Source organism: Notamacropus eugenii, chromosome 5, assembly GCF_028372415.1.
Source record: "Notamacropus eugenii isolate mMacEug1 chromosome 5, mMacEug1.pri_v2, whole genome shotgun sequence".
NCBI classification, from domain to species: Eukaryota; Metazoa; Chordata; class Mammalia; order Diprotodontia; family Macropodidae; genus Notamacropus; species Notamacropus eugenii.
In genome coordinates this window covers 68,871,890-68,877,914 of record NC_092876.1, presented here as the reverse complement: position 1 = coordinate 68,877,914, position 6,025 = coordinate 68,871,890, and positions in this window count along the sequence as shown.

Below are 6,025 nucleotides of genomic sequence, written 5' to 3'. Positions count from 1 at the left end.
TCAGGCTTTTGTTCCTGTCAGGAAAGTCTGCTTCCCATCTTTGCCCTGTTCCAGATGCCTCAGATACACTGGTAAATTGGGATTTCAGTACAGGAAAGAAATTTAAGAGATCCTCTAATCCCGGAAATTTTATTAAAAATTTTAGTTTTTTTATTTTATTTTAAAAGTATATATAGCTCCTAGGAGTAGAACTGACTTGCCCAAGGTCACTAAGTACCAAAGCTAAAACCTAGGTTATCTAATTCACTTAGTATTCTGCCATGCTGATGAAACCCAATGTGCATTTTGAGAGCCCGTGTTGGAAAAGGTTAAACATGAATATGGCAGATCTCTCTGCCTTAAAATGTATTTTCAACTATGCATAGGGTGGTTTGAGGATGTTGATTAAGTTCACATCAAACTAGAAGACCAAAGCTGCAGTGACCATTATATTCTGATACATTAGTAACAGCTATGATCTTTTATACTTTAACATCCATTTTTTAAAATTTTGAATTCCGAACTCTCTCCTTCCAGTCCTCCCCCACCCATAGGACATCAGTTATCTTGCAAAACATATTTCTATATTGCCATGTTTCAAAAAACAAGAAGAAAAAGTAAGTGAAAAAATATGCATCCATCTGCACTCAATTCATTACGTCTCTCTCGAGAGGTGGATCACATCTTTCATCACGAATCCTTTGGAATTCTCTTGGATCATTCAATTGATTAGAGTAGCTAAGTTTCAGGGTTGATCATTGTTGCAGTATTGATGTTATGGTGTATAATGTTTTCCTGGTTCTCATTTCTCTTTAATAATAATTATGATTTTTCTCCCTCTTCTGTTATACACAGGATTATGTTCCATTATTTTAATCTTTTTTGAAGGTGGCCTTATTCCCACCAGCTCTCTTCCTCATTCCCCTCCTTCTGCCTTTTCATTTCTTAACTACTGTCTCTTTAGAGTTTTGTTTCACTCTCCTGCTTTTATCTGGTTATGATTATATATTTCTTCCCTCTCTTATTTCCTCAGTTAATCAAGTTATTACTTCTTCAGCTAGTCCAATTCATTACTTCACTTTTGCATCCTTTTCCAAAAAGAGATTTCTCTCACTTCATTATCCATCTCCTTTTATTTAGTCTAGACCCTCATTATCTGATTTAAGACCCCTATCTATATTCAACTAGTCTCTCTTTTCTCTGTGGTCTTCATATAATCAAAGCTTCCAGGGTATCCATTCTAGGTTCTGTCCTCTAGGCACTTTCTGCCTCTGCCTTGTAGGGCTTTTCCTATGGATTCTGCTTTCCTGTTATACCTCACGCTCAGAATAATGCCAATTATTGCAGGTGTCAAAGAGAGGCTGCCCCTTGGTAGTGCTCTCCCACCCCCAACTGACCTATACTCCTCTTGTTGACCTTTCCCCTTCCGTACATTTGCCTGAAAATCTCCTATGTCCATGCTCTTCCATTCTTCCAAGTGTTCCCAGGGGTTCCAATTCCCCTTCTCCCCATCCTAGGATAAGCAGTCTTTTCAGGCACCAATTCCTCGGCCTTATCAAGTGCAGTATCTTCATTTCCCTTCACCCACAGAAACATCAGGGAACTCCCTCGTACCTCCAAAGTAAACCCTCCTTTCTTTCCTCCCCTTTTCAGTCTTTCCCTCCTCCTGTTCACCCACTCTCCTGTAGGTCCTTTTCTTTCTGAAGCCACAGAGGTCACATTCTCCTCATTACTGACCCTTGATCTGACCCTGGCAACACTCATTTCTTTCTAACCTCCTGCTCCCCCTGCCTCCTTTTCACGTACCCTCCTGTGTTGTAATGTAGTCCTACAAAAGGAAGCATTCTCCTGATTGTCAGGTTCCATCCATGATGTCCCCATCTGCCTCTTCACTGTTACCACTACCAGATTTTTACCTGTCTCCATTTAGAAAGAAGTCGCTTACTGTGTTTCTGTTGTCACTCTATTGCAGTTATTATCTGCATTTCTTAACTCCTGAATTCTGTTGATGGGTTGTTCAAGAAGCAAATGATCTTTTCAGTTCTGGTTTTCTTTCTAAAAAATGTTTCAAACTCTTCTTTATATATACCCATATTTTGTCCTGTATGGTTAAGCTCAGATATTGAGAATAGGTTACTCTGGGCTGCATCCTGACCTCCAATGCACTTCAGAACACATTATTCCATTCTCTTCTCCTTTTTCTAGTGGATGAGGAATAGTCTTGCATTCTTCAAATATACTTTACATTTTATTTGAAGATTTGTCTCCTGATGGCTTGCAGAACTTGTTTTTGAATTTAATTGTTACATTTAAGTACTCCTGGAGTTTGCAGCCCTGGGGTTGTTTCGGTTTTTGGTTTGTTTTGTTTTGGGATTTTTTTCTTGTAAATAGTATTTTATTTTTTCCAATTACATGTAAAGATAGTTATCAACATTCATGTTATAAGATTTTGAGTTCCAAATTTTTCTCCTCTTCCCTCCCTGCTCCCCAAGACAGCAAGCAGTCTCATATACGGTATACATATACAATCATATTAAACATATTTCCACATCCGTCATGTAAAAGAAGAATCAGAACAAAAGGGAAAAAAAATCACAAGAAAAAAAAACAAGCAAAAAAAGTATAAATAGTACACTCTGATTTGCATTCAGACTCCTTAGTTCTTACTCTGGATGTGGACAGCATTTTCTAGGATGAATCTTTTAGGTTGTCTTGGATCATTGCATTGCTGAGAAGAGCTAAGTCCACCGTAGCTGATCATCACACAGTGTTGTCACCGTGTACAATGATGTGGTTCTGGTCACTTCACTCAGCATTAGTGCATATCAATCTTTCCAGGTTTTTCTGAAGCCAGCCTGCTCATCATTTCTTACAATACAGTAGTATTCCATTACATTCATATACCGCAACTTGTTTAGTCATTCCCCAATTGATGGGGGAATGACTCTCAATTCCCTCAATTTCCAATTCTAGGAGTGGGGAATCTGCAGCCTTGAGGCCACATGTGGCCTTTTAGGTCCTCACGTACAGCCTTTTGACTGAGTCCAAGTTTTACAGAACAAATCCTTTTATTTATTAAATTTTATTTGTTCTGTGAAATTGGTCATAGTTTCCCATTCCTGTCCAATTCTTTGCCACCACAAAGAGAGCTGCTATAAACATGTAGGTCCTTTTCCCTTTCTTAGAATCTTGTTGAAATATAGACCTAATAGTGGTATTGCTGGGTCAAAGGGTATGCGCAGTTTTATAACCCTTTGGGCATAGTTTGTGGGGTTTCTTTGGAGACAATCTGTGAGTTCTTTCAATTGGAGCTCCATTATCTATGTTCAGAAGTTTTTGACAATTCTCTCCTATTATTTTCTTCATTAAGGTGTTCAAGTTTTTTGTTCTGTTGTATTCTTCTGGAAGACCTATGACCCTTAGTGCATCCTTATCTTCAAGATCAGTGTTTTGCTTGCATAGTGAGCATATTTTCTTTTAATGTTATTTTTTTGCTTCTCTTTTTCTGAGTTGTCCTTTACTTCTGTGTATTTGCACCCAACCTGTTGTATCTTTTGTTTCTTTGGTGAGGCTTGCCATTTTTGGTTCAAGTGTTTCTATCCTATTCATTAATTTTGTTGTGCAGGACAAGAATGCTGCTCTTAATGTTCTCATTCATCTTTTAAACCAGTTAGGAGGCATCTTGTGGTTCTAGGTTCTTAGACTCAACAAGGTCTTCTGTCTCATCAAGTGTTGATGAAATTTTATTTCATTTTTTAGTATTTATTCATAGATGCCTGAATTCTACCATACCTGGAGGTCTTATTTCCTTCTGCCTTTAGTTTTTCCTGTTGATTTATCTGTTCATGTTCAAGATCTTTGAGATGTCTTCTTTCTTTAGTACTTTCAATCTTTCAACCATCCTTTTCCCCTTATCCTTCACTTTCTGACTCCCTCCTCTGTGATGGTGATTTATTTGGGGGCTGAATCTCAAAATGTCTGAGCTGGTAGTACAGGAGGTGGGGGAGGGTGCTGAGTGAGCTTACGGTTGGTAAGCCTTAGTTCCTGAGTTTCAGGGTTTTTCTATTTTTTGCCTTTTTTGGGAATATGGGTGTCCTAGACTACGGCAACAGCTGAATTTATCTGGGGTACATAATTTCTGTTTTGGAAAGATTTAAGAGGTCTTGGGGATCAGACAAAATATCTAGTCTACCATTTTATTGCTCACATGACTCAGAAATCTCCTGGCTTCCTTCAAGTCCCAACTAAAATCCCATCTTGCACAGGAAGCCTTTCCCATCCCCTCTAAAATCTAAAGGACACTAGATGGGTGACCTCTCTCTTTTAATTATTCCCAATTAATCTTGGATATAACTTGTTTGTACTTATTTGTGTGGTTGTTGCATCCCCCACTGCACTGAGCTCCTTGAGGGCAGGGACTGTCTTATGCCTCCTTCTGAATCCCCAGGGTTTAGCACAAAGTGCCTGATACCTAGTAGGTACTTAATAAATGTCCGAGTGCTAAATTCAATGGACTTTTCTCAGTTCTCACCCTAGCTCTCTGCAGTCAAGACTCCTCTCCTTTCTTCCTGAATACTCCCCCCATCTTGGTTTCCAGGGTACTGCTCTTTCCTAGCTCTCTGACTAGTTCCTCTTGTATTTGTCTCTCCAGTTAGACTGTTTTGTTTATTGTCTCTGCATCCCCAGCACCCAGTACAGTGTCTGATCCTTTAGTAGGCCCTTAATAAATGCTTGCTGGTTATTGCGTTGAGTATCCCCCAAAGATCAGTCCTATTCCTCTTCTCTTTTTGGAATCCCCTTCACGGTTCTGTCTCTTCTATACAGATGTCTCTTCTATACATCTATACAGATGACTCCCAAAGCTAGAGGATGCTATTAGGAATGACACCTGCATCTCCAATTATCTGCTGGATATATGGTCAGACACTCAGAGACATGTCCAAAACTGAGCTCCATTACCTCTCCTCCCACGTACCTTATTTCTCATGATTACTACTGCAATGCTCCCAGTCACGCAGGCTGAAAAGCGTCGTGTTTTTTAACTTATCCTTCTCCTTCACCTGTCTTGCCACCTCTGCATTACAGGATGGGCTTGGAGACTGACAATCCTTCCAGATCAGATTCTGCCAAGTCCTATTGATTTGGACTCCACTGCCTTTGTTCTCCCTACCTTTCCCTTCCAATCTGTCCTTCAGATTGCTCTGAGCCCTTTTCTGAAGGTCTAGGTGTGATCATGTGTTTCTTCCTTGCTAAAAATCTTTCATTTGTTTCCTATTAAAATACTCAGTTCTTCCTTATAGGATCATAGATTTATAACTAGAATTAGACCACTAATTCCAGGCTCCTCATTATACATATCGCTCCAAAACTTAACCTTCTACTCATTTAATATTATTGCCCCCACTTCATGCTATTTTCCAGCCAAACCAGCCTCCCTTGGTGGCACAGCAGATAAGAGTAGTAGATTTAGAATCAGGAAGATGAATTTAAATCTGGCCTTCGATGCTAACTAGCTATGTGACCCTGGGCAAGCTTTGGTTCAGTTTCCTCACCTGTAAAATGCAGTAATAATAGCACTTCTCTTCCAAGGCTGTTGTGCAAGCCTTAAAGCAATACATAAACGGTAGCTTCTAGCTATTACTTCTAGGACTGTTTCCCCGTGCCCAGGACTCACTCCCTTCATCTTCATTCATCAATACCCTTCCCTTCTAGGCTCAGCTCAGGGGCCACCAACTCTATGAAACCTTTTCTTAACCCTCATCTGAATATCATCACTCCACCCTTATCACATTCTACTTCAACTTGTGCTTATTAGTGTGTTTTAATTCTGCAGCAGACTACAGGATGGACACTGTAATTGTTCATCTTTTTATCCCCACCACAGAGCTTTGTATTTATGGTACGTATTTTATAAAACATCTGTTTAAAAAACTCATTCTCTGGGATGGTTGCACGCAGTCCTGCATGAATGCAGGGGAGGAATTAAACTAAATAACATTTTAAGGAAAGTCCCCTTTCCTTGGGACTATATATTCATGTAATGATC